Source organism: Eucalyptus grandis, chromosome 8 (genome assembly GCF_016545825.1).
Source record: "Eucalyptus grandis isolate ANBG69807.140 chromosome 8, ASM1654582v1, whole genome shotgun sequence".
NCBI classification, from domain to species: domain Eukaryota; kingdom Viridiplantae; phylum Streptophyta; class Magnoliopsida; order Myrtales; family Myrtaceae; genus Eucalyptus; species Eucalyptus grandis.
The window spans coordinates 51,214,144-51,220,056 of record NC_052619.1 but is presented as its reverse complement, the minus strand read 5'-3'; the positions used below and the strand labels follow the sequence as shown (position 1 = coordinate 51,220,056).

Genomic DNA, 5,913 nt, shown 5'->3' with positions numbered 1-5,913 from the left:
TTGAGCCTCCACACTATCTATAGTTTCTAAATGTTTTAGTGGAACAAGGTCGTCCAATGACATGAGGACTAGTTCCCGAAATTTTTCAAAAAAAACAAATTGAATTTGAAAACAAGTTTTTCATGACATTTACATACATTGTATTCATTTAGATGTACATATACTAACCATTTTTTTCAATTGCATCTCAGGCATGACATTTCACATCACGATAGTCATTTACATGGCTCAGATTCATATTCAAAAGATTTTGACGAACCCGATTATTCCGACTCAGAGTATGAAGATGATCCTCGAGGTATTGAAAAAGAATGGATCAGACATGAAGAGTCCAAACCTCCTACCACCGAACAGCCAGTCACTGTAAATTTGGGAGATTCAAACAACCCTAAAGAAACCAAGATTGGGGCAGGTCTCTCTCAAGTAGATGCCAATAGACTAATTGGGCTTTTGAAAGAATATCGAGATATTTTTGCTTGGTCGTATGCCGATATGCCGGGTTTAGATCCTGAGATCGTGGAACATGCGTTACCACTTGATCCTAATATTCCGCCGAAGAAGCAAAAGCTCAGAAGGACGAAACTTGAATTGTCGAAAAAGATTGAAGAAGAAGTCATGAAGCTCTTAAATGTTGGTTTCATTGAAGTCACCCAGTATGCGGATTGGATTGCTAATATAGTCCCAGTTATGAAAAAGGATGGACGAGTCCGAGTATGTGTTGATTACCGTGATCTGAATAAGGCAAGCCCTAAGGACGATTTTCCTTTGCCGCACATTGATGTTTTAGTTAATAGTATTGCTGGATTTGAATTGTTCTCCTTCATGGATGGATTTTCTGGTTATAACCAAATCCGGATGAAAGAGGATGATAAGACTAAAACTTCATTCATCACCCCATGGGGAACCTTTTGCAACAAAGTTATACCCTTTGGTTTAAAGAACGCGGGGGCAACATATCAAAGAGCCATGGTGACACTATTCCATGACATGATGCATAAGGAGATTGAAATTTATGTTGATGACATGATTGCAAAGTCAAGACAAGGTGAAGATCATGTTGAAATCTTAAGAAGATTATTTGACCGTTTGAGGAAATTCAAGCTAAGGCTTAACCCCGCAAAATGCATATTTGGGGCAAAGTCTAGGAAGCTTCTTGGATTTATGGTTAGTGACAAGGGTATCGAGATAGATCCTTCTAAGGTGAAGGCCATATGCAATTTGAAACCTCCTTATACTGTTAAAGAAGTCCGAAGCTTATTGGGAAGATTGAATTATGTTGCGAATTTATCTCTCAATTGTCAAAAACTGCTAAGCCATTCTTCAAGCTATTAAAGAAGAACGCTAAAGTCAACTGGGATGAAGAATGTCAGAAATCATTTGAAGAACTAAAGCAATATCTTTCGCAATCTCCTGTACTTGTACCACCTATCCAAGGTGTGCCTCTGATCTTGTATCTCACCATTCATGAGGAGTCTTTAGGAGCCATGTTAGCACAAAAAGGACCAAGGGATGGAATAGAACGTGCCATATATTACCTCAGTAAGAAGTTTACTACTTCCGAGATTCAATATCCTAAGGTGGAAAAGACCTGTGTAGCCTTGATTTGAGTTTTACACCGATTGAGACAATACACTTTGCATCACCGCATCCTTTTGGTGACTGAGAATGACCCGATCAAATATCTTTTGGAAAAGCCTGCATTGGTTGGAAGGCTCGCTAAATGGCAAATATTACTCTCTGAGTTTGATATTCAAAGCATGGCACAAAAGTCCATCAAAGGGCGAGCCATAGCTGATATGTTAGCCGAAAACCTCGGGAAGTCTAATGACTAGGATGAAATTGATGAACGGATTTATTTGGTCTCGCCTGACAAGTGAACCGTGTATTTTGATGGTGCAGTTAACCTTTCTGGTTCTGGCACTAGGGCAGTTTTAATATCCCCGGAAGGTCAACATTATCTAGTAGCTGCAAAATTGGTATTCCTTTGTACCAACAATATTTCTGAATATGAAGCGTGCATCCTTGGCTTGCAATTAGCCATCGATATGAAAGTCAGAAAGCTTCAAGTTTATGGTGATTCTGCACTCATCATTCTCCAGACAGAAGGTGAATGGCAAACACGGGATGTAAAATTAATCCCTTACCATGAATATCTCGAAGACTTGGTCAAGGAATTTGACAATATCTCTTTTGATTATCTGCCGAGATCACAAAATTAGTTTGCTGATACCTTGGCAACTTTATCTTCGATGTTGCAAGTAACTGATGGTTTGAGCGTTGATCATTTGCAAATCGACATTTTGAAAAAGCTTGTTTATTGCCTGATGATAGAAGAAGGACCTGATGATCAACCCTGGTATTATGACATCATGAATTATCTTCGAGAAGGCAAATTCCCCCAGGGAGTCAAACCAATGATCGAAAATACTTGATGAAGTTGGCATCCAAATTCTTCCTCAGTGGAGGAGCCCTCTATAAAAGGTCTTTCGATTCAGTTTTACTGAAATGCGTGGATGCACAAGAAGCTAAACTCCTAATAAAAGAAATACATGAAGGAGAGTGTGGTCCACATATGAACGGTCATCTCTTGGCTAGAAAAATTATGAGGCTCGGTTACTATTGGTTGACCATGGAAGCCGATTGTATTCAGCATGTGAGGTGCTGTCATCAATGCCAAGTCTATGGGGACAAGATCAATGCTCCTCCTAATGAGTTACATCAAATGTCCGAGTCTTGGCCTTTTTCAATGTGGGGCATCGACATCATCGGACCGATTAATCCTAAAGCATCGAATGGACATCGTTTTATCTTGGTAACCATTGATTACTTCACAAAATGGATTGAAGCCAATTCTTATACTCATGTTACTGCAAAAAGCGTAGCAAAGTTCATCCGTCATGATATCATCGCCCGATATGGAGTTCCTGAAGTGATCATCACAAATAATGGATCAAACTTGAACAATAAAGTGGTGGATGATTTACTTGGAGAATTCCACATTCGCCATTTGAATTCTTCTCCTTACCGCCCACAAATGAATGGAGCTGTGGAAGCAGCAAATAAGATCATCAAGAAGATTTTAGCCAAAACGGCGGAAAATTATCGTGATTGGCATGATCGGTTGCCATATGCTTTGTTTGCTTATCGAACTTCAATTCGTACTTCGACTGGGACAACACCATTCTCATTGGTTTATGGGATGGAAGCTGTATTACCTGTGGAAGTGGAAATTCCTTCACTGAGGATACTTTCTCAAATCAAACTCTCTGAAGCTGAATGAGTTCAACAAAGATTTGAACAACTTAATATGATTGATGAAAATAGGGTAAAAGCCTTATGCCCTGGACAAAGCTATCAGAAGAGAGTAGCTAGGTTATTTAACCGCAAGGTTAGACCAAGGCATTTCAAGATCAACGATCTTGTTTTAAGAAAAGTCTTACCTATTATTCCAGATCCTCGTGGGAAGTTTACTCCAAACTATGAAGGTCCATATATTGTAAAGAAAGTGCTACCTGGTGGGGCATTAATTCTTGTACAAATGGATGGTCAAGAATTGCCAAGACCTGTAAATGCCGATGCTGTCAAGAAGTATTATCCATGAATAAAGTGAAAGGCCTTTGAGCCATTTTTTGATCGAATCCGAGTCACTTCAGGATGTTTGCATCATGCATTGCATGCATACATATTGCATCTGCATGTTTGTTCATTTTGCAAGATCTCTTATGAAGATTTTACTTGTCCACAAGAGGTTCATTTCAAGAGTGCAAAACTTTCAAAAGTGTCCATTCTTCTTTAGAACTTAGAAGTGACCTTATCCTTTAGAATGCCAAAAGAGTCGGTTAGAACTCTAGAAGTACAATTAGAACTCTACAAATGAACCCATGTGCTAAGTAAAGCCTATTCTATCTACAAATTTTGTCCAATCTTACTTTCAAAAATCTCCCCAGTAGGGTCAAGGAAACATGTCCTTTCAGACAAAATTTCATTATATTTTCATTTCCCCAGGGAGTTGAATTTAACCAAAGTGTGCTTTGGAAAACCTGAAAAAGGATTGTTAAATATGCCAGGTGGTAGTGCCTAAAATGATGAGAGGCAACCCCCTTACTAAACACGTCCTCATATACTTTTTGAGAGAATTGAGTGGAAAGAACCATGTCTTAGGGCATAGAATTCAGTCACAGTAAATGCATGATTTGAGATGATAAAGGCATTTCATTTCTCAATCATAAACACTATTGATATCCCTTGCAAGCCACTTTGAGCAAACAGGGAGCATTTCCAAAATAACCCTGTCAAGAACAACCCCACATTGGGGCAAAATAGGGGGTCTTGGTTGAAAATCATGGAGCAAAAGATTAAGAAAATATTTTATTGCTTTCACTTGCATTAATCTTCTTGTGTTAGCTTCAGGTGATTTCTTATCGAAACTCGAAGCATCCTAAAGTGACAAAGAGCATTCCGTTCACTACCACAAACACAATTATCCCTTGCTTAGCCAATTTGAGCCTTATGCAATTCTTTCATAACCCTAGGTGATGATTATCTCCCCACATTGGGGCAAGGCACATAATTTACCAACAAAATTGAGAATATTGGTAATGTTTGTAAATGCCACTCGAGAGACCTAGATGCTCAAAAGAGAATGAAAACTAGGGGGCATGAAAAAGTAGTGTGCCTGGTAAAAGGAAGGCCAATGCCCATGAAAAAAATGCAACAAAAAACAAGAATGCAAAAAAGAGCGAAATCCATGATCATGCAAAAGATCATTCATTGAAAAACAAAAGAAATGTCTTGCAAGAGAAAACATGTATTGCAAGCAATATCATTAGAACAAAGAGCGAAGCTCTCATGTCTCGAGACAAATTACCCAAAGGACTCTCGAGATAGGTTAAATTTCAAAAGTCGAATTTTTGAGAAGTCGTGTGATGGTAATGATGCCAAGATAATCACTCACTTTTTAACCCTTTGATATCTGAAAGTTTTTCAAGCCTTTCTAAGCCTCACTCGAACCAACACTACAACCCTTATCCGAAGTCTCTTCCGATTGGGATGGTTCGAGTTGAAATGAGATATTACATAGGAGCTACTGCTAGAAGGAGTGGAAGAAATCCTGTCTTATCTTATCTTCAAGGTTCTTGACTTGTAAACCTAAAGAAGGTATTGATTGAATATTCATTTATTGGCTTCAAAGTGCATACCCTTTGTGTAAGCCCATGACCATGCCATCATTACGGTCCCTTCGAAAGACCTTTTGATCAATGGATTGTATTCACTGTGAACGTTTCCGAAAGCCATAGACATAGGTTGAGTGAGACTTCTCTAGTGAGATTTAAACAATTTTCCCGTATCAATGGTTGGGAAAAAGCCATTTTTTAGAGCTAGTGTGAAAGACCTCTTTTGATTAGAATATTTCCACATGGCATATTTGATTTAACCCTTAGATGGTTAATCAAATCTCATTTTGTTAAAATCTTCTCTGAAAGGATTTGACAATTAATGTTATTTCGCAAGATTGGTTCTCTAGCAATTTTGAAAATCATACCTAGTCGAAGCCCGTTATTACACGGTAAGACTTCTTTTTTTCCCGGTTAAAGCCCATAATTACACGGTAAGACCCTTTTCCCGGTCAAAACCCGTTTTTACACGGTGAGACTATCACATCCAGTCGAAACCCGTTTTTACACGGTGAGACCTTTCATCCAGTTGAAATTTGTTTTTACACGGTGAGACTATCACATCCAGTCGAAACCCGTTTTTACACGGTGAGACTATCACATCAAGTCGAAACCCGTTTTTACACGGTGAGACTATCACATCAAGTCGAAACCCGTTTTACACAATGAGACCTTTCATTCAGTCGAAACCTGTTTTTACACGGTGAGACTATCACATCCAGTCGAAACCCATTTTTAC

At 38.7% G+C, this 5,913-nt stretch overlaps 1 pseudogene; it reads left to right on the top strand.

Annotated features, from left to right (window-relative positions):
• Positions 1 to 293: 293 nt before the first annotated feature.
• Positions 294 to 3,601, top strand: LOC120287324 (annotated as a pseudogene).
• The last annotated feature ends 2,312 nt before the right edge of the window (positions 3,602 to 5,913 follow it).